This window comes from Haliotis asinina, chromosome 1 (assembly GCF_037392515.1).
Source record: "Haliotis asinina isolate JCU_RB_2024 chromosome 1, JCU_Hal_asi_v2, whole genome shotgun sequence".
Classification (NCBI taxonomy): Eukaryota; Metazoa; Mollusca; class Gastropoda; order Lepetellida; family Haliotidae; genus Haliotis; species Haliotis asinina.
The window spans coordinates 62479445-62497088 of NC_090280.1; the positions used below are offsets into that span (position 1 = coordinate 62479445).

Here is a 17644-nt window from a genome sequence, read left to right on the forward strand (position 1 = left end):
ATGAGCAAACCTGTCGTTTCAAACGAACTGTATATAGAGCCAGCCAATTGTCTTGTGTCCAAATGAAGGCTGTGTTTTCATTTGAAATTGCTTTGCAGACCACTGAACGTATATTCTTGTGCTGACCAGTCATTCGTCAGACAGGACAAGTCAAAAGTGACAGGGAAGTTTCAACTACATTTCCATGAACGTCTAGAATCTCCACTGAAAAGGGGCTCATGAATATATTCTCATGTAAAATAGTTTGCATATGCTCCGGCAGGTGGATGACTTTTGACAAGTGGTCAGAGATGAATAAATCCCTAGACTGACTACCCAAAAAATAGGGTCAGCCGCCAGAGTCCTGCACTCTGTGCCGGAACCCGGGATTGAACCGGGGGCCTTTAGATCTTCAGTCTAACGCTCTCCCAACTGAGCTTTTCCGGCCGACGAGCAAACCTGTCGTTTCAAACGAACTGTATATAGAGCCAGCCAATTGTCTTGTGTCCAAATGAAGGCTGTGTTTTCATTTGAAATTGCTTTGCAGACCACTGAACGTATATTCTTGTGCTGACCAGTCATTCGTCAGACAGGACAAGTCAAAAGTGACAGGGAAGTTTCAACTACATGTCCATGAACGTCTAGAATCTCCACTGAAAAGGGGCTCATGAATATATTCTCATGTAAAATAGTTTGCATATGCTCCGGCAGGTGGATGACTTTTGACAAGTGGTCAGAGATGAATAAATCCCTAGACTGACTACCCAAAAAATAGGGTCAGCCGCCAGAGTCCTGCACTCTGTGCCGGAACCCGGGATTGAACCGGGGGCCTTTAGATCTTCAGTCTAACGCTCTCCCAACTGAGCTATTCCGGCCGATGAGCAAACCTGTCGTTTCAAACGAACTGTATATAGAGCCAGCCAATTGTCTTGTGTCCAAATGAAGGCTGTGTTTTCATTTGAAATTGCTTTGCAGACCACTGAACGTATATTCTTGTGCTGACCAGTCATTCGTCAGACAGGACAAGTCAAAAGTGACAGGGAAGTTTCAACTACATGTCCATGAACGTCTAGAATCTCCACTGAAAAGGGGCTCATGAATATATTCTCATGTAAAATAGTTTGCATATGCTCCGGCAGGTGGATGACTTTTGACAAGTGGTCAGAGATGAATAAATCCCTAGACTGACTACCCAAAAAATAGGGTCAGCCGCCAGAGTCCTGCACTCTGTGCCGGAACCCGGGATTGAACCGGGGGCCTTTAGATCTTCAGTCTAACGCTCTCCCAACTGAGCTATTCCGGCCGACGAGCAAACCTGTCGTTTCAAACGAACTGTATATAGAGCCAGCCAATTGTCTTGTGTCCAAATGAAGGCTGTGTTTTCATTTGAAATTGCTTTGCAGACCACTGAACGTATATTCTTGTGCTGACCAGTCATTCGTCAGACAGGACAAGTCAAAAGTGACAGGGAAGTTTCAACTACATTTCCATGAACGTCTAGAATCTCCACTGAAAAGGGGCTCATGAATATATTCTCATGTAAAATAGTTTGCATATGCTCCGGCAGGTGGATGACTTTTGACAAGTGGTCAGAGATGAATAAATCCCTAGACTGACTACCCAAAAAATAGGGTCAGCCGCCAGAGTCCTGCACTCTGTGCCGGAACCCGGGATTGAACCGGGGGCCTTTAGATCTTCAGTCTAACGCTCTCCCAACTGAGCTATTCCGGCCGACGAGCAAACCTGTCGTTTCAAACGAACTGTATATAGAGCCAGCCAATTGTCTTGTGTCCAAATGAAGGCTGTGTTTTCATTTGAAATTGCTTTGCAGACCACTGAACGTATATTCTTGTGCTGACCAGTCATTCGTCAGACAGGACAAGTCAAAAGTGACAGGGAAGTTTCAACTACATGTCCATGAACGTCTAGAATCTCCACTGAAAAGGGGCTCATGAATATATTCTCATGTAAAATAGTTTGCATATGCTCCGGCAGGTGGAGGACTTTTGACAAGTGGTCAGAGATGAATAAATCCCTAGACTGACTACCCAAAAAATAGGGTCAGCCGCCAGAGTCCTGCACTCTGTGCCGGAACCCGGGATTGAACCGGGGGCCTTTAGATCTTCAGTCTAACGCTCTCCCAACTGAGCTATTCCGGCCGACGAGCAAACCTGTCGTTTCAAACGAACTGTATATAGAGCCAGCCAATTGTCTTGTGTCCAAATGAAGGCTGTGTTTTCATTTGAAATTGCTTTGCAGACCACTGAACGTATATTCTTGTGCTGACCAGTCATTCGTCAGACAGGACAAGTCAAAAGTGACAGGGAAGTTTCAACTACATTTCCATGAACGTCTAGAATCTCCACTGAAAAGGGGCTCATGAATATATTCTCATGTAAAATAGTTTGCATATGCTCCGGCAGGTGGAGGACTTTTGACAAGTGGTCAGAGATGAATAAATCCCTAGACTGACTACCCAAAAAATAGGGTCAGCCCCCAGAGTCCTGCACTCTGTGCCGGAACCCGGGATTGAACCGGGGGCCTTTAGATCTTCAGTCTAACGCTCTCCCAACTGAGCTATTCCGGCCGACGAGCAAACCTGTCGTTTCAAACGAACTGTATATAGAGCCAGCCAATTGTCTTGTGTCCAAATGAAGGCTGTGTTTTCATTTGAAATTGCTTTGCAGACCACTGAACGTATATTCTTGTGCTGACCAGTCATTCGTCAGACAGGACAAGTCAAAAGTGACAGGGAAGTTTCAACTACATTTCCATGAACGTCTAGAATCTCCACTGAAAAGGGGCTCATGAATATATTCTCATGTAAAATAGTTTGCATATGCTCCGGCAGGTGGATGACTTTTGACAAGTGGTCAGAGATGAATAAATCCCTAGACTGACTACCCAATAAATAGGGTCAGCCGCCAGAGTCCTTCACTCTGTGCCGGAACCCGGGATTGAACCGGGGGCCTTTAGATCTTCAGTCTAACGCTCTCCCAACTGAGCTATTCCGGCCGACGAGCAAACCTGTCGTTTCAAACGAACTGTATATAGAGCCAGCCAATTGTCTTGTGTCCAAATGAAGGCTGTGTTTTCATTTGAAATTGCTTTGCAGACCACTGAACGTATATTCTTGTGCTGACCAGTCATTCGTCAGACAGGACAAGTCAAAAGTGACAGGGAAGTTTCAACTACATTTCCATGAACGTCTAGAATCTCCACTGAAAAGGGGCTCATGAATATATTCTCATGTAAAATAGTTTGCATATGCTCCGGCAGGTGGATGACTTTTGACAAGTGGTCAGAGATGAATAAATCCCTAGACTGACTACCCAAAAAATAGGGTCAGCCGCCAGAGTCCTGCACTCTGTGCCGGAACCCGGGATTGAACCGGGGGCCTTTAGATCTTCAGTCTAACGCTCTCCCAACTGAGCTTTTCCGGCCGACGAGCAAACCTGTCGTTTCAAACGAACTGTATATAGAGCCAGCCAATTGTCTTGTGTCCAAATGAAGGCTGTGTTTTCATTTGAAATTGCTTTGCAGACCACTGAACGTATATTCTTGTGCTGACCAGTCATTCGTCAGACAGGACAAGTCAAAAGTGACAGGGAAGTTTCAACTACATGTCCATGAACGTCTAGAATCTCCACTGAAAAGGGGCTCATGAATATATTCTCATGTAAAATAGTTTGCATATGCTCCGGCAGGTGGAGGACTTTTGACAAGTGGTCAGAGATGAATAAATCCCTAGACTGACTACCCAAAAAATAGGGTCAGCCGCCAGAGTCCTGCACTCTGTGCCGGAACCCGGGATTGAACCGGGGGCCTTTAGATCTTCAGTCTAACGCTCTCCCAACTGACCTATTCCGGCCGATGAGCAAACCTGTCGTTTCAAACGAACTGTATATAGAGCCAGCCAATTGTCTTGTGTCCAAATGAAGGCTGTGTTTTCATTTGAAATTGCTTTGCAGACCACTGAACGTATATTCTTGTGCTGACCAGTCATTCGTCAGACAGGACAAGTCAAAAGTGACAGGGAAGTTTCAACTACATGTCCATGAACGTCTAGAATCTCCACTGAAAAGGGTCTCATGAATATATTCTCATGTAAAATAGTTTGCATATGCTCCGGCAGGTGGATGACTTTTGACAAGTGGTCAGAGATGAATAAATCCCTAGACTGACTACCCAAAAAATAGGGTCAGCCGCCAGAGTCCTGCACTCTGTGCCGGAACCCGGGATTGGACCGGGGGCCTTTAGATCTTCAGTCTAACGCTCTCCCAACTGAGCTATTCCGGCCGACGAGCAAACCTGTCGTTTCAAACGAACTGTATATAGAGCCAGCCAATTGTCTTGTGTCCAAATGAAGGCTGTGTTTTCATTTGAAATTGCTTTGCAGACCACTGAACGTATATTCTTGTGCTGACCAGTCATTCGTCAGACAGGACAAGTCAAAAGTGACAGGGAAGTTTCAACTACATGTCCATGAACGTCTAGAATCTCCACTGAAAAGGGGCTCATGAATATATTCTCATGTAAAATAGTTTGCATATGCTCCGGCAGGTGGATGACTTTTGACAAGTGGTCAGAGATGAATAAATCCCTAGACTGACTACCCAAAAAATAGGGTCAGCCGCCAGAGTCCTGCACTCTGTGCCGGAACCCGGGATTGTACCGGGGGCCTTTAGATCTTCAGTCTAACGCTCTCCCAACTGAGCTATTCCGGCCGACGAGCAAACCTGTCGTTTCAAACGAACTGTATATAGAGCCAGCCAATTGTCTTGTGTCCAAATGAAGGCTGTGTTTTCATTTGAAATTGCTTTGCAGACCACTGAACGTATATTCTTGTGCTGACCAGTCATTCGTCAGACAGGACAAGTCAAAAGTGACAGGGAAGTTTCAACTACATGTCCATGAACGTCTAGAATCTCCACTGAAAAGGGGCTCATGAATATATTCTCATGTAAAATAGTTTGCATATGCTCCGGCAGGTGGAGGACTTTTGACAAGTGGTCAGAGATGAATAAATCCCTAGACTGACTACCCAAAAAATAGGGTCAGCCCCCAGAGTCCTGCACTCTGTGCCGGAACCCGGGATTGAACCGGGGGCCTTTAGATCTTCAGTCTAACGCTCTCCCAACTGAGCTATTCCGGCCGACGAGCAAACCTGTCGTTTCAAACGAACTGTATATAGAGCCAGCCAATTGTCTTGTGTCCAAATGAAGGCTGTGTTTTCATTTGAAATTGCTTTGCAGACCACTGAACGTATATTCTTGTGCTGACCAGTCATTCGTCAGACAGGACAAGTCAAAAGTGACAGGGAAGTTTCAACTACATTTCCATGAACGTCTAGAATCTCCACTGAAAAGGGGCTCATGAATATATTCTCATGTAAAATAGTTTGCATATGCTCCGGCAGGTGGAGGACTTTTGACAAGTGGTCAGAGATGAATAAATCCCTAGACTGACTACCCAAAAAATAGGGTCAGCCGCCAGAGTCCTGCACTCTGTGCCGGAACCCGGGATTGAACCGGGGGCCTTTAGATCTTCAGTCTAACGCTCTCCCAACTGAGCTATTCCGGCCGACGAGCAAACCTGTCGTTTCAAACGAACTGTATATAGAGCCAGCCAATTGTCTTGTGTCCAAATGAAGGCTGTGTTTTCATTTGAAATTGCTTTGCAGACCACTGAACGTATATTCTTGTGCTGACCAGTCATTCGTCAGACAGGACAAGTCAAAAGTGACAGGGAAGTTTCAACTACATTTCCATGAACGTCTAGAATCTCCACTGAAAAGGGGCTCATGAATATATTCTCATGTAAAATAGTTTGCATATGCTCCGGCAGGTGGATGACTTTTGACAAGTGGTCAGAGATGAATAAATCCCTAGACTGACTACCCAATAAATAGGGTCAGCCGCCAGAGTCCTTCACTCTGTGCCGGAACCCGGGATTGAACCGGGGGCCTTTAGATCTTCAGTCTAACGCTCTCCCAACTGAGCTATTCCGGCCGACGAGCAAACCTGTCGTTTCAAACGAACTGTATATAGAGCCAGCCAATTGTCTTGTGTCCAAATGAAGGCTGTGTTTTCATTTGAAATTGCTTTGCAGACCACTGAACGTATATTCTTGTGCTGACCAGTCATTCGTCAGACAGGACAAGTCAAAAGTGACAGGGAAGTTTCAACTACATTTCCATGAACGTCTAGAATCTCCACTGAAAAGGGGCTCATGAATATATTCTCATGTAAAATAGTTTGCATATGCTCCGGCAGGTGGATGACTTTTGACAAGTGGTCAGAGATGAATAAATCCCTAGACTGACTACCCAATAAATAGGGTCAGCCGCCAGAGTCCTTCACTCTGTGCCGGAACCCGGGATTGAACCGGGGGCCTTTAGATCTTCAGTCTAACGCTCTCCCAACTGAGCTATTCCGGCCGACGAGCAAACCTGTCGTTTCAAACGAACTGTATATAGAGCCAGCCAATTGTCTTGTGTCCAAATGAAGGCTGTGTTTTCATTTGAAATTGCTTTGCAGACCACTGAACGTATATTCTTGTGCTGACCAGTCATTCGTCAGACAGGACAAGTCAAAAGTGACAGGGAAGTTTCAACTACATTTCCATGAACGTCTAGAATCTCCACTGAAAAGGGGCTCATGAATATATTCTCATGTAAAATAGTTTGCATATGCTCCGGCAGGTGGATGACTTTTGACAAGTGGTCAGAGATGAATAAATCCCTAGACTGACTACCCAAAAAATAGGGTCAGCCGCCAGAGTCCTGCACTCTGTGCCGGAACCCGGGATTGAACCGGGGGCCTTTAGATCTTCAGTCTAACGCTCTCCCAACTGAGCTATTCCGGCCGAGGAGCAATCCTGTCGTTTCAAACGAACTGTATATAGAGCCAGCCAATTGTCTTGTGTCCAAATGAAGGCTGTGTTTTCATTTGAAATTGCTTTGCAGACCACTGAACGTATATTCTTGTGCTGACCAGACATTCGTCAGACAGGACAAGTCAAAAGTGACAGGGAAGTTTCAACTACATGTCCATGAACGTCTAGAATCTCCACTGAAAAGGGGCTCATGAATATATTCTCACGTAAAATAGTTTGCATATGCTCCGGCAGGTGGATGACTTTTGACAAGTGGTCAGAGATGAATAAATCCCTAGACTGACTACCCAAAAAATAGGGTCAGCCGCCAGAGTCCTGCACTCTGTGCCGGAACCCGGGATTGAACCGGGGGCCTTTAGATCTTCAGTCTAACGCTCTCCCAACTGAGCTATTCCGGCCGACGAGCAAACCTGTCGTTTCAAACGAACTGTATATAGAGCCAGCCAATTGTCTTGTGTCCAAATGAAGGCTGTGTTTTCATTTGAAATTGCTTTGCAGACCACTGAACGTATATTCTTGTGCTGACCAGTCATTCGTCAGACAGGACAAGTCAAAAGTGACAGGGAAGTTTCAACTACATTTCCATGAACGTCTAGAATCTCCACTGAAAAGGGTCTCATGAATATATTCTCATGTAAAATAGTTTGCATATGCTCCGGCAGGTGGATGACTTTTGACAAGTGGTCAGAGATGAATAAATCCCTAGACTGACTACCCAAAAAATAGGGTCAGCCGCCAGAGTCCTGCACTCTGTGCCGGAACCCGGGATTGAACCGGGGGCCTTTAGATCTTCAGTCTAACGCTCTCCCAACTGAGCTATTCCGGCCGACGAGCAAACCTGTCGTTTCAAACGAACTGTATATAGAGCCAGCCAATTGTCTTGTGTCCAAATGAAGGCTGTGTTTTCATTTGAAATTGCTTTGCAGACCACTGAACGTATATTCTTGTGCTGACCAGTCATTCGTCAGACAGGACAAGTCAAAAGTGACAGGGAAGTTTCAACTACATTTCCATGAACGTCTAGAATCTCCACTGAAAAGGGGCTGATGAATATATTCTCATGTAAAATAGTTTGCATATGCTCCGGCAGGTGGAGGACTTTTGACAAGTGGTCAGAGATGAATAAATCCCTAGACTGACTACCCAAAAAATAGGGTCAGCCGCCAGAGTCCTGCACTCTGTGCCGGAACCCGGGATTGAACCGGGGGCCTTTAGATCTTCAGTCTAACGCTCTCCCAACTGAGCTATTCCGGCCGACGAGCAATCCTGTCGTTTCAAACGAACTGTATATAGAGCCAGCCAATTGTCTTGTGTCCAAATGAAGGCTGTGTTTTCATTTGAAATTGCTTTGCAGACCACTGAACGTATATTCTTGTGCTGACCAGTCATTCGTCAGACAGGACAAGTCAAAAGTGACAGGGAAGTTTCAACTACATTTCCATGAACGTCTAGAATCTCCACTGAAAAGGGTCTCATGAATATATTCTCATGTAAAATAGTTTGCATATGCTCCGGCAGGTGGATGACTTTTGACAAGTGGTCAGAGATGAATAAATCCCTAGACTGACTACCCAAAAAATAGGGTCAGCCGCCAGAGTCCTGCACTCTGTGCCGGAACCCGGGATTGAACCGGGGGCCTTTAGATCTTCAGTCTAACGCTCTCCCAACTGAGCTATTCCGGCCGACGAGCAAACCTGTCGTTTCAAACGAACTGTATATAGAGCCAGCCAATTGTCTTGTGTCCAAATGAAGGCTGTGTTTTCATTTGAAATTGCTTTGCAGACCACTGAACGTATATTCTTGTGCTGACCAGTCATTCGTCAGACAGGACAAGTCAAAAGTGACAGGGAAGTTTCAACTACATTTCCATGAACGTCTAGAATCTCCACTGAAAAGGGGCTCATGAATATATTCTCATGTAAAATAGTTTGCATATGCTCCGGCAGGTGGATGACTTTTGACAAGTGGTCAGAGATGAATAAATCCCTAGACTGACTACCCAAAAAATAGGGTCAGCCGCCAGAGTCCTGCACTCTGTGCCGGAACCCGGGATTGAACCGGGGGCCTTTAGATCTTCAGTCTAACGCTCTCCCAACTGAGCTATTCCGGCCGACGAGCAAACCTGTCGTTTCAAACGAACTGTATATAGAGCCAGCCAATTGTCTTGTGTCCAAATGAAGGCTGTGTTTTCATTTGAAATTGCTTTGCAGACCACTGAACGTATATTCTTGTGCTGACCAGTCATTCGTCAGACAGGACAAGTCAAAAGTGACAGGGAAGTTTCAACTACATTTCCATGAACGTCTAGAATCTCCACTGAAAAGGGTCTCATGAATATATTCTCATGTAAAATAGTTTGGATATGCTCCGGCAGGTGGAGGACTTTTGACAAGTGGTCAGAGATGAATAAATCCCTAGACTGACTACCCAAAAAATAGGGTCAGCCGCCAGAGTCCTGCACTCTGTGCCGGAACCCGGGATTGAACCGGGGGCCTTTAGATCTTCAGTCTAACGCTCTCCCAACTGAGCTATTCCGGCCGACGAGCAAACCTGTCGTTTCAAACGAACTGTATATAGAGCCAGCCAATTGTCTTGTGTCCAAATGAAGGCTGTGTTTTCATTTGAAATTGCTTTGCAGACCACTGAACGTATATTCTTGTGCTGACCAGTCATTCGTCAGACAGGACAAGTCAAAAGTGACAGGGAAGTTTCAACTACATTTCCATGAACGTCTAGAATCTCCACTGAAAAGGGGCTCATGAATATATTCTCATGTAAAATAGTTTGCATATGCTCCGGCAGGTGGAGGACTTTTGACAAGTGGTCAGAGATGAATAAATCCCTAGACTGACTACCCAAAAAATAGGGTCAGCCGCCAGAGTCCTGCACTCTGTGCCGGAACCCGGGATTGAACCGGGGGCCTTTAGATCTTCAGTCTAACGCTCTCCCAACTGAGCTATTCCGGCCGACGAGCAATCCTGTCGTTTCAAACGAACTGTATATAGAGCCAGCCAATTGTCTTGTGTCCAAATGAAGGCTGTGTTTTCATTTGAAATTGCTTTGCAGACCACTGAACGTATATTCTTGTGCTGACCAGTCATTCGTCAGACAGGACAAGTCAAAAGTGACAGTGAAGTTTCAACTACATGTCCATGAACGTCTAGAATCTCCACTGAAAAGGGGCTCATGAATATATTCTCACGTAAAATAGTTTGCATATGCTCCGGCAGGTGGATGACTTTTGACAAGTGGTCAGAGATGAATAAATCCCTAGACTGACTACCCAAAAAATAGGGTCAGCCGCCAGAGTCCTTCACTCTGTGCCGGAACCCGGGATTGAACCGGGGGCCTTTAGATCTTCAGTCTAACGCTCTCCCAACTGAGCTATTCCGGCCGATGAGCAAACCTGTCGTTTCAAACGAACTGTATATAGAGCCAGCCAATTGTCTTGTGTCCAAATGAAGGCTGTGTTTTCATTTGAAATTGCTTTGCAGACCACTGAACGTATATTCTTGTGCTGACCAGTCATTCGTCAGACAGGACAAGTCAAAAGTGACAGGGAAGTTTCAACTACATTTCCATGAACGTCTAGAATCTCCACTGAAAAGGGGCTCATGAATATATTCTCATGTAAAATAGTTTGCATATGCTCCGGCAGGTGGAGGACTTTTGACAAGTGGTCAGAGATGAATAAATCCCTAGACTGACTACCCAAAAAATAGGGTCAGCCGCCAGAGTCCTGCACTCTGTGCCGGAACCCGGGATTGAACCGGGGGCCTTTAGATCTTCAGTCTAACGCTCTCCCAACTGAGCTATTCCGGCCGACGAGCAATCCTGTCGTTTCAAACGAACTGTATATAGAGCCAGCCAATTGTCTTGTGTCCAAATGAAGGCTGTGTTTTCATTTGAAATTGCTTTGCAGACCACTGAACGTATATTCTTGTGCTGACCAGTCATTCGTCAGACAGGACAAGTCAAAAGTGACAGTGAAGTTTCAACTACATGTCCATGAACGTCTAGAATCTCCACTGAAAAGGGGCTCATGAATATATTCTCACGTAAAATAGTTTGCATATGCTCCGGCAGGTGGATGACTTTTGACAAGTGGTCAGAGATGAATAAATCCCTAGACTGACTACCCAAAAAATAGGGTCAGCCGCCAGAGTCCTTCACTCTGTGCCGGAACCCGGGATTGAACCGGGGGCCTTTAGATCTTCAGTCTAACGCTCTCCCAACTGAGCTATTCCGGCCGATGAGCAAACCTGTCGTTTCAAACGAACTGTATATAGAGCCAGCCAATTGTCTTGTGTCCAAATGAAGGCTGTGTTTTCATTTGAAATTGCTTTGCAGACCACTGAACGTATATTCTTGTGCTGACCAGTCATTCGTCAGACAGGACAAGTCAAAAGTGACAGGGAAGTTTCAACTACATTTCCATGAACGTCTAGAATCTCCACTGAAAAGGGGCTCATGAATATATTCTCATGTAAAATAGTTTGCATATGCTCCGGCAGGTGGAGGACTTTTGACAAGTGGTCAGAGATGAATAAATCCCTAGACTGACTACCCAAAAAATAGGGTCAGCCGCCAGAGTCCTGCACTCTGTGCCGGAACCCGGGATTGAACCGGGGGCCTTTAGATCTTCAGTCTAACGCTCTCCCAACTGAGCTATTCCGGCCGACGAGCAAACCTGTAGTTTCAAACGAACTGTATATAGAGCCAGCCAATTGTCTTGTGTCCAAATGAAGGCTGTGTTTTCATTTGAAATTGCTTTGCAGACCACTGAACGTATATTCTTGTGCTGACCAGTCATTCGTCAGACAGGACAAGTCAAAAGTGACAGGGAAGTTTCAACTACATTTCCATGAACGTCTAGAATCTCCACTGAAAAGGGGCTCATGAATATATTCTCATGTAAAATAGTTTGCATATGCTCCGGCAGGTGGATGACTTTTGACAAGTGGTCAGAGATGAATAAATCCCTAGACTGACTACCCAAAAAATAGGGTCAGCCGCCAGAGTCCTGCACTCTGTGCCGGAACCCGGGATTGAACCGGGGGCCTTTAGATCTTCAGTCTAACGCTCTCCCAACTGAGCTATTCCGGCCGACGAGCAAACCTGTCGTTTCAAACGAACTGTATATAGAGCCAGCCAATTGTCTTGTGTCCAAATGAAGGCTGTGTTTTCATTTGAAATTGCTTTGCAGACCACTGAACGTATATTCTTGTGCTGACCAGTCATTCGTCAGACAGGACAAGTCAAAAGTGACAGGGAAGTTTCAACTACATTTCCATGAACGTCTAGAATCTCCACTGAAAAGGGGCTCATGAATATATTCTCACGTAAAATAGTTTGCATATGCTCCGGCAGGTGGATGACTTTTGACAAGTGGTCAGAGATGAATAAATCCCTAGACTGACTACCCAAAAAATAGGGTCAGCCGCCAGAGTCCTGCACTCTGTGCCGGAACCCGGGATTGAACCGGGGGCCTTTAGATCTTCAGTCTAACGCTCTCCCAACTGAGCTATTCCGGCCGACGAGCAAACCTGTCGTTTCAAACGAACTGTATATAGAGCCAGCCAATTGTCTTGTGTCCAAATGAAGGCTGTGTTTTCATTTGAAATTGCTTTGCAGACCACTGAACGTATATTCTTGTGCTGACCAGTCATTCGTCAGACAGGACAAGTCAAAAGTGACAGGGAAGTTTCAACTACATTTCCATGAACGTCTAGAATCTCCACTGAAAAGGGTCTCATGAATATATTCTCATGTAAAATAGTTTGGATATGCTCCGGCAGGTGGAGGACTTTTGACAAGTGGTCAGAGATGAATAAATCCCTAGACTGACTACCCAAAAAATAGGGTCAGCCGCCAGAGTCCTGCACTCTGTGCCGGAACCCGGGATTGAACCGGGGGCCTTTAGATCTTCAGTCTAACGCTCTCCCAACTGAGCTATTCCGGCCGACGAGCAAACCTGTCGTTTCAAACGAACTGTATATAGAGCCAGCCAATTGTCTTGTGTCCAAATGAAGGCTGTGTTTTCATTTGAAATTGCTTTGCAGACCACTGAACGTATATTCTTGTGCTGACCAGTCATTCGTCAGACAGGACAAGTCAAAAGTGACAGGGAAGTTTCAACTACATTTCCATGAACGTCTAGAATCTCCACTGAAAAGGGGCTCATGAATATATTCTCACGTAAAATAGTTTGCATATGCTCCGGCAGGTGGATGACTTTTGACAAGTGGTCAGAGATGAATAAATCCCTAGACTGACTACCCAAAAAATAGGGTCAGCCGCCAGAGTCCTGCACTCTGTGCCGGAACCCGGGATTGAACCGGGGGCCTTTAGATCTTCAGTCTAACGCTCTCCCAACTGAGCTATTCCGGCCGACGAGCAAACCTGTCGTTTCAAACGAACTGTATATAGAGCCAGCCAATTGTCTTGTGTCCAAATGAAGGCTGTGTTTTCATTTGAAATTGCTTTGCAGACCACTGAACGTATATTCTTGTGCTGACCAGTCATTCGTCAGACAGGACAAGTCAAAAGTGACAGGGAAGTTTCAACTACATTTCCATGAACGTCTAGAATCTCCACTGAAAAGCGGCTCATGAATATATTCTCATGTAAAATAGTTTGCATATGCTCCGGCAGGTGGAGGACTTTTGACAAGTGGTCAGAGATGAATAAATCCCTAGACTGACTACCCAAAAAATAGGGTCAGCCGCCAGAGTCCTGCACTCTGTGCCGGAACCCGGGATTGAACCGGGGGCCTTTAGATCTTCAGTCTAACGCTCTCCCAACTGAGCTATTCCGGCCGACGAGCAAACCTGTCGTTTCAAACGAACTGTATATAGAGCCAGCCAATTGTCTTGTGTCCAAATGAAGGCTGTGTTTTCATTTGAAATTGCTTTGCAGACCACTGAACGTATATTCTTGTGCTGACCAGTCAATCGTCAGACAGGACAAGTCAAAAGTGACAGGGAAGTTTCAACTACATTTCCATGAACGTCTAGAATCTCCACTGAAAAGGGGCTCATGAATATATTCTCATGTAAAATAGTTTGCATATGCTCCGGCAGGTGGAGGACTTTTGACAAGTGGTCAGAGATGAATAAATCCCTAGACTGACTACCCAAAAAATAGGGTCAGCCGCCAGAGTCCTGCACTCTGTGCCGGAACCCGGGATTGAACCGGGGGCCTTTAGATCTTCAGTCTAACGCTCTCCCAACTGAGCTATTCCGGCCGACGAGCAAACCTGTAGTTTCAAACGAACTGTATATAGAGCCAGCCAATTGTCTTGTGTCCAAATGAAGGCTGTGTTTTCATTTGAAATTGCTTTGCAGACCACTGAACGTATATTCTTGTGCTGACCAGTCATTCGTCAGACAGGACAAGTCAAAAGTGACAGGGAAGTTTCAACTACATTTCCATGAACGTCTAGAATCTCCACTGAAAAGGGGCTCATGAATATATTCTCATGTAAAATAGTTTGCATATGCTCCGGCAGGTGGATGACTTTTGACAAGTGGTCAGAGATGAATAAATCCCTAGACTGACTACCCAAAAAATAGGGTCAGCCGCCAGAGTCCTGCACTCTGTGCCGGAACCCGGGATTGAACCGGGGGCCTTTAGATCTTCAGTCTAACGCTCTCCCAACTGAGCTATTCCGGCCGACGAGCAAACCTGTCGTTTCAAACGAACTGTATATAGAGCCAGCCAATTGTCTTGTGTCCAAATGAAGGCTGTGTTTTCATTTGAAATTGCTTTGCAGACCACTGAACGTATATTCTTGTGCTGACCAGTCATTCGTCAGACAGGACAAGTCAAAAGTGACAGGGAAGTTTCAACTACATTTCCATGAACGTCTAGAATCTCCACTGAAAAGGGGCTCATGAATATATTCTCACGTAAAATAGTTTGCATATGCTCCGGCAGGTGGATGACTTTTGACAAGTGGTCAGAGATGAATAAATCCCTAGACTGACTACCCAAAAAATAGGGTCAGCCGCCAGAGTCCTGCACTCTGTGCCGGAACCCGGGATTGAACCGGGGGCCTTTAGATCTTCAGTCTAACGCTCTCCCAACTGAGCTATTCCGGCCGACGAGCAAACCTGTCGTTTCAAACGAACTGTATATAGAGCCAGCCAATTGTCTTGTGTCCAAATGAAGGCTGTGTTTTCATTTGAAATTGCTTTGCAGACCACTGAACGTATATTCTTGTGCTGACCAGTCATTCGTCAGACAGGACAAGTCAAAAGTGACAGGGAAGTTTCAACTACATTTCCATGAACGTCTAGAATCTCCACTGAAAAGGGTCTCATGAATATATTCTCATGTAAAATAGTTTGGATATGCTCCGGCAGGTGGAGGACTTTTGACAAGTGGTCAGAGATGAATAAATCCCTAGACTGACTACCCAAAAAATAGGGTCAGCCGCCAGAGTCCTGCACTCTGTGCCGGAACCCGGGATTGAACCGGGGGCCTTTAGATCTTCAGTCTAACGCTCTCCCAACTGAGCTATTCCGGCCGACGAGCAAACCTGTCGTTTCAAACGAACTGTATATAGAGCCAGCCAATTGTCTTGTGTCCAAATGAAGGCTGTGTTTTCATTTGAAATTGCTTTGCAGACCACTGAACGTATATTCTTGTGCTGACCAGTCATTCGTCAGACAGGACAAGTCAAAAGTGACAGGGAAGTTTCAACTACATTTCCATGAACGTCTAGAATCTCCACTGAAAAGGGGCTCATGAATATATTCTCACGTAAAATAGTTTGCATATGCTCCGGCAGGTGGATGACTTTTGACAAGTGGTCAGAGATGAATAAATCCCTAGACTGACTACCCAAAAAATAGGGTCAGCCGCCAGAGTCCTGCACTCTGTGCCGGAACCCGGGATTGAACCGGGGGCCTTTAGATCTTCAGTCTAACGCTCTCCCAACTGAGCTATTCCGGCCGACGAGCAAACCTGTCGTTTCAAACGAACTGTATATAGAGCCAGCCAATTGTCTTGTGTCCAAATGAAGGCTGTGTTTTCATTTGAAATTGCTTTGCAGACCACTGAACGTATATTCTTGTGCTGACCAGTCATTCGTCAGACAGGACAAGTCAAAAGTGACAGGGAAGTTTCAACTACATTTCCATGAACGTCTAGAATCTCCACTGAAAAGCGGCTCATGAATATATTCTCATGTAAAATAGTTTGCATATGCTCCGGCAGGTGGAGGACTTTTGACAAGTGGTCAGAGATGAATAAATCCCTAGACTGACTACCCAAAAAATAGGGTCAGCCGCCAGAGTCCTGCACTCTGTGCCGGAACCCGGGATTGAACCGGGGGCCTTTAGATCTTCAGTCTAACGCTCTCCCAACTGAGCTATTCCGGCCGACGAGCAAACCTGTCGTTTCAAACGAACTGTATATAGAGCCAGCCAATTGTCTTGTGTCCAAATGAAGGCTGTGTTTTCATTTGAAATTGCTTTGCAGACCACTGAACGTATATTCTTGTGCTGACCAGTCATTCGTCAGACAGGACAAGTCAAAAGTGACAGGGAAGTTTCAACTACATTTCCATGAACGTCTAGAATCTCCACTGAAAAGGGGCTCATGAATATATTCTCATGTAAAATAGTTTGCATATGCTCCGGCAGGTGGATGACTTTTGACAAGTGGTCAGAGATGAATAAATCCCTAGACTGACTACCCAAAAAATAGGGTCAGCCGCCAGAGTCCTGCACTCTGTGCCGGAACCCGGGATTGAACCGGGGGCCTTTAGATCTTCAGTCTAACGCTCTCCCAACTGAGCTATTCCGGCCGACGAGCAAACCTGTCGTTTCAAACGAACTGTATATAGAGCCAGCCAATTGTCTTGTGTCCAAATGAAGGCTGTGTTTTCATTTGAAATTGCTTTGCAGACCACTGAACGTATATTCTTGTGCTGACCAGTCATTCGTCAGACAGGACAAGTCAAAAGTGACAGGGAAGTTTCAACTACATTTCCATGAACGTCTAGAATCTCCACTGAAAAGGGGCTCATGAATATATTCTCACGTAAAATAGTTTGCATATGCTCCGGCAGGTGGATGACTTTTGACAAGTGGTCAGAGATGAATAAATCCCTAGACTGACTACCCAAAAAATAGGGTCAGCCGCCAGAGTCCTGCACTCTGTGCCGGAACCCGGGATTGAACCGGGGGCCTTTAGATCTTCAGTCTAACGCTCTCCCAACTGAGCTATTCCGGCCGACGAGCAAACCTGTCGTTTCAAACGAACTGTATATAGAGCCAGCCAATTGTCTTGTGTCCAAATGAAGGCTGTGTTTTCATTTGAAATTGCTTTGCAGACCACTGAACGTATATTCTTGTGCTGACCAGTCATTCGTCAGACAGGACAAGTCAAAAGTGACAGGGAAGTTTCAACTACATTTCCATGAACGTCTAGAATCTCCACTGAAAAGCGGCTCATGAATATATTCTCATGTAAAATAGTTTGCATATGCTCCGGCAGGTGGAGGACTTTTGACAAGTGGTCAGAGATGAATAAATCCCTAGACTGACTACCCAAAAAATAGGGTCAGCCGCCAGAGTCCTGCACTCTGTGCCGGAACCCGGGATTGAACCGGGGGCCTTTAGATCTTCAGTCTAACGCTCTCCCAACTGAGCTATTCCGGCCGACGAGCAAACCTGTCGTTTCAAACGAACTGTATATAGAGCCAGCCAATTGTCTTGTGTCCAAATGAAGGCTGTGTTTTCATTTGAAATTGCTTTGC

At 45.6% G+C, this 17644-nt stretch overlaps 36 non-coding genes across 36 annotated transcripts; all 36 read right to left on the reverse strand.

Annotated features, from left to right (window-relative positions):
* Window positions 1-781: 781 nt before the first annotated feature.
* Window positions 782-854, reverse strand: Trnaf-gaa (transfer RNA phenylalanine (anticodon GAA)). The gene has a single exon. It is a non-coding gene; the product is annotated as a tRNA-Phe (tRNA).
* A 355-nt stretch (window positions 855-1209) lies between these two features.
* Trnaf-gaa (transfer RNA phenylalanine (anticodon GAA)) lies at window positions 1210-1282 on the reverse strand. The gene has a single exon. It is a non-coding gene; the product is annotated as a tRNA-Phe (tRNA).
* A 355-nt stretch (window positions 1283-1637) lies between these two features.
* On the reverse strand, window positions 1638-1710 carry Trnaf-gaa (transfer RNA phenylalanine (anticodon GAA)). Its single transcript has one exon. It is a non-coding gene; the product is annotated as a tRNA-Phe (tRNA).
* Window positions 1711-2065: 355 nt separating this feature from the next.
* Window positions 2066-2138, reverse strand: Trnaf-gaa (transfer RNA phenylalanine (anticodon GAA)). Its single transcript has one exon. It is a non-coding gene; the product is annotated as a tRNA-Phe (tRNA).
* A 355-nt stretch (window positions 2139-2493) lies between these two features.
* Window positions 2494-2566, reverse strand: Trnaf-gaa (transfer RNA phenylalanine (anticodon GAA)). Its single transcript has one exon. It is a non-coding gene; the product is annotated as a tRNA-Phe (tRNA).
* A 355-nt stretch (window positions 2567-2921) lies between these two features.
* On the reverse strand, window positions 2922-2994 carry Trnaf-gaa (transfer RNA phenylalanine (anticodon GAA)). The gene has a single exon. It is a non-coding gene; the product is annotated as a tRNA-Phe (tRNA).
* A 2067-nt stretch (window positions 2995-5061) lies between these two features.
* On the reverse strand, window positions 5062-5134 carry Trnaf-gaa (transfer RNA phenylalanine (anticodon GAA)). The gene has a single exon. It is a non-coding gene; the product is annotated as a tRNA-Phe (tRNA).
* A 355-nt stretch (window positions 5135-5489) lies between these two features.
* Window positions 5490-5562, reverse strand: Trnaf-gaa (transfer RNA phenylalanine (anticodon GAA)). The gene has a single exon. It is a non-coding gene; the product is annotated as a tRNA-Phe (tRNA).
* A 355-nt stretch (window positions 5563-5917) lies between these two features.
* Trnaf-gaa (transfer RNA phenylalanine (anticodon GAA)) lies at window positions 5918-5990 on the reverse strand. Its single transcript has one exon. It is a non-coding gene; the product is annotated as a tRNA-Phe (tRNA).
* Window positions 5991-6345: 355 nt separating this feature from the next.
* Trnaf-gaa (transfer RNA phenylalanine (anticodon GAA)) lies at window positions 6346-6418 on the reverse strand. The gene has a single exon. It is a non-coding gene; the product is annotated as a tRNA-Phe (tRNA).
* A 355-nt stretch (window positions 6419-6773) lies between these two features.
* On the reverse strand, window positions 6774-6846 carry Trnaf-gaa (transfer RNA phenylalanine (anticodon GAA)). Its single transcript has one exon. It is a non-coding gene; the product is annotated as a tRNA-Phe (tRNA).
* A 355-nt stretch (window positions 6847-7201) lies between these two features.
* On the reverse strand, window positions 7202-7274 carry Trnaf-gaa (transfer RNA phenylalanine (anticodon GAA)). The gene has a single exon. It is a non-coding gene; the product is annotated as a tRNA-Phe (tRNA).
* A 355-nt stretch (window positions 7275-7629) lies between these two features.
* On the reverse strand, window positions 7630-7702 carry Trnaf-gaa (transfer RNA phenylalanine (anticodon GAA)). The gene has a single exon. It is a non-coding gene; the product is annotated as a tRNA-Phe (tRNA).
* A 355-nt stretch (window positions 7703-8057) lies between these two features.
* Trnaf-gaa (transfer RNA phenylalanine (anticodon GAA)) lies at window positions 8058-8130 on the reverse strand. Its single transcript has one exon. It is a non-coding gene; the product is annotated as a tRNA-Phe (tRNA).
* Window positions 8131-8485: 355 nt separating this feature from the next.
* Window positions 8486-8558, reverse strand: Trnaf-gaa (transfer RNA phenylalanine (anticodon GAA)). The gene has a single exon. It is a non-coding gene; the product is annotated as a tRNA-Phe (tRNA).
* A 355-nt stretch (window positions 8559-8913) lies between these two features.
* On the reverse strand, window positions 8914-8986 carry Trnaf-gaa (transfer RNA phenylalanine (anticodon GAA)). The gene has a single exon. It is a non-coding gene; the product is annotated as a tRNA-Phe (tRNA).
* A 355-nt stretch (window positions 8987-9341) lies between these two features.
* On the reverse strand, window positions 9342-9414 carry Trnaf-gaa (transfer RNA phenylalanine (anticodon GAA)). Its single transcript has one exon. It is a non-coding gene; the product is annotated as a tRNA-Phe (tRNA).
* A 355-nt stretch (window positions 9415-9769) lies between these two features.
* On the reverse strand, window positions 9770-9842 carry Trnaf-gaa (transfer RNA phenylalanine (anticodon GAA)). Its single transcript has one exon. It is a non-coding gene; the product is annotated as a tRNA-Phe (tRNA).
* A 355-nt stretch (window positions 9843-10197) lies between these two features.
* Trnaf-gaa (transfer RNA phenylalanine (anticodon GAA)) lies at window positions 10198-10270 on the reverse strand. Its single transcript has one exon. It is a non-coding gene; the product is annotated as a tRNA-Phe (tRNA).
* A 355-nt stretch (window positions 10271-10625) lies between these two features.
* Window positions 10626-10698, reverse strand: Trnaf-gaa (transfer RNA phenylalanine (anticodon GAA)). The gene has a single exon. It is a non-coding gene; the product is annotated as a tRNA-Phe (tRNA).
* A 355-nt stretch (window positions 10699-11053) lies between these two features.
* Trnaf-gaa (transfer RNA phenylalanine (anticodon GAA)) lies at window positions 11054-11126 on the reverse strand. Its single transcript has one exon. It is a non-coding gene; the product is annotated as a tRNA-Phe (tRNA).
* A 355-nt stretch (window positions 11127-11481) lies between these two features.
* Trnaf-gaa (transfer RNA phenylalanine (anticodon GAA)) lies at window positions 11482-11554 on the reverse strand. Its single transcript has one exon. It is a non-coding gene; the product is annotated as a tRNA-Phe (tRNA).
* Window positions 11555-11909: 355 nt separating this feature from the next.
* Trnaf-gaa (transfer RNA phenylalanine (anticodon GAA)) lies at window positions 11910-11982 on the reverse strand. Its single transcript has one exon. It is a non-coding gene; the product is annotated as a tRNA-Phe (tRNA).
* Window positions 11983-12337: 355 nt separating this feature from the next.
* Window positions 12338-12410, reverse strand: Trnaf-gaa (transfer RNA phenylalanine (anticodon GAA)). The gene has a single exon. It is a non-coding gene; the product is annotated as a tRNA-Phe (tRNA).
* A 355-nt stretch (window positions 12411-12765) lies between these two features.
* Trnaf-gaa (transfer RNA phenylalanine (anticodon GAA)) lies at window positions 12766-12838 on the reverse strand. Its single transcript has one exon. It is a non-coding gene; the product is annotated as a tRNA-Phe (tRNA).
* A 355-nt stretch (window positions 12839-13193) lies between these two features.
* Trnaf-gaa (transfer RNA phenylalanine (anticodon GAA)) lies at window positions 13194-13266 on the reverse strand. The gene has a single exon. It is a non-coding gene; the product is annotated as a tRNA-Phe (tRNA).
* Window positions 13267-13621: 355 nt separating this feature from the next.
* Trnaf-gaa (transfer RNA phenylalanine (anticodon GAA)) lies at window positions 13622-13694 on the reverse strand. Its single transcript has one exon. It is a non-coding gene; the product is annotated as a tRNA-Phe (tRNA).
* Window positions 13695-14049: 355 nt separating this feature from the next.
* Window positions 14050-14122, reverse strand: Trnaf-gaa (transfer RNA phenylalanine (anticodon GAA)). The gene has a single exon. It is a non-coding gene; the product is annotated as a tRNA-Phe (tRNA).
* Window positions 14123-14477: 355 nt separating this feature from the next.
* Window positions 14478-14550, reverse strand: Trnaf-gaa (transfer RNA phenylalanine (anticodon GAA)). The gene has a single exon. It is a non-coding gene; the product is annotated as a tRNA-Phe (tRNA).
* A 355-nt stretch (window positions 14551-14905) lies between these two features.
* Window positions 14906-14978, reverse strand: Trnaf-gaa (transfer RNA phenylalanine (anticodon GAA)). The gene has a single exon. It is a non-coding gene; the product is annotated as a tRNA-Phe (tRNA).
* Window positions 14979-15333: 355 nt separating this feature from the next.
* On the reverse strand, window positions 15334-15406 carry Trnaf-gaa (transfer RNA phenylalanine (anticodon GAA)). Its single transcript has one exon. It is a non-coding gene; the product is annotated as a tRNA-Phe (tRNA).
* A 355-nt stretch (window positions 15407-15761) lies between these two features.
* Window positions 15762-15834, reverse strand: Trnaf-gaa (transfer RNA phenylalanine (anticodon GAA)). Its single transcript has one exon. It is a non-coding gene; the product is annotated as a tRNA-Phe (tRNA).
* Window positions 15835-16189: 355 nt separating this feature from the next.
* Window positions 16190-16262, reverse strand: Trnaf-gaa (transfer RNA phenylalanine (anticodon GAA)). The gene has a single exon. It is a non-coding gene; the product is annotated as a tRNA-Phe (tRNA).
* A 355-nt stretch (window positions 16263-16617) lies between these two features.
* On the reverse strand, window positions 16618-16690 carry Trnaf-gaa (transfer RNA phenylalanine (anticodon GAA)). The gene has a single exon. It is a non-coding gene; the product is annotated as a tRNA-Phe (tRNA).
* A 355-nt stretch (window positions 16691-17045) lies between these two features.
* Trnaf-gaa (transfer RNA phenylalanine (anticodon GAA)) lies at window positions 17046-17118 on the reverse strand. The gene has a single exon. It is a non-coding gene; the product is annotated as a tRNA-Phe (tRNA).
* Window positions 17119-17473: 355 nt separating this feature from the next.
* On the reverse strand, window positions 17474-17546 carry Trnaf-gaa (transfer RNA phenylalanine (anticodon GAA)). Its single transcript has one exon. It is a non-coding gene; the product is annotated as a tRNA-Phe (tRNA).
* Between the last annotated feature and the right edge of the window lie 98 nt (window positions 17547-17644).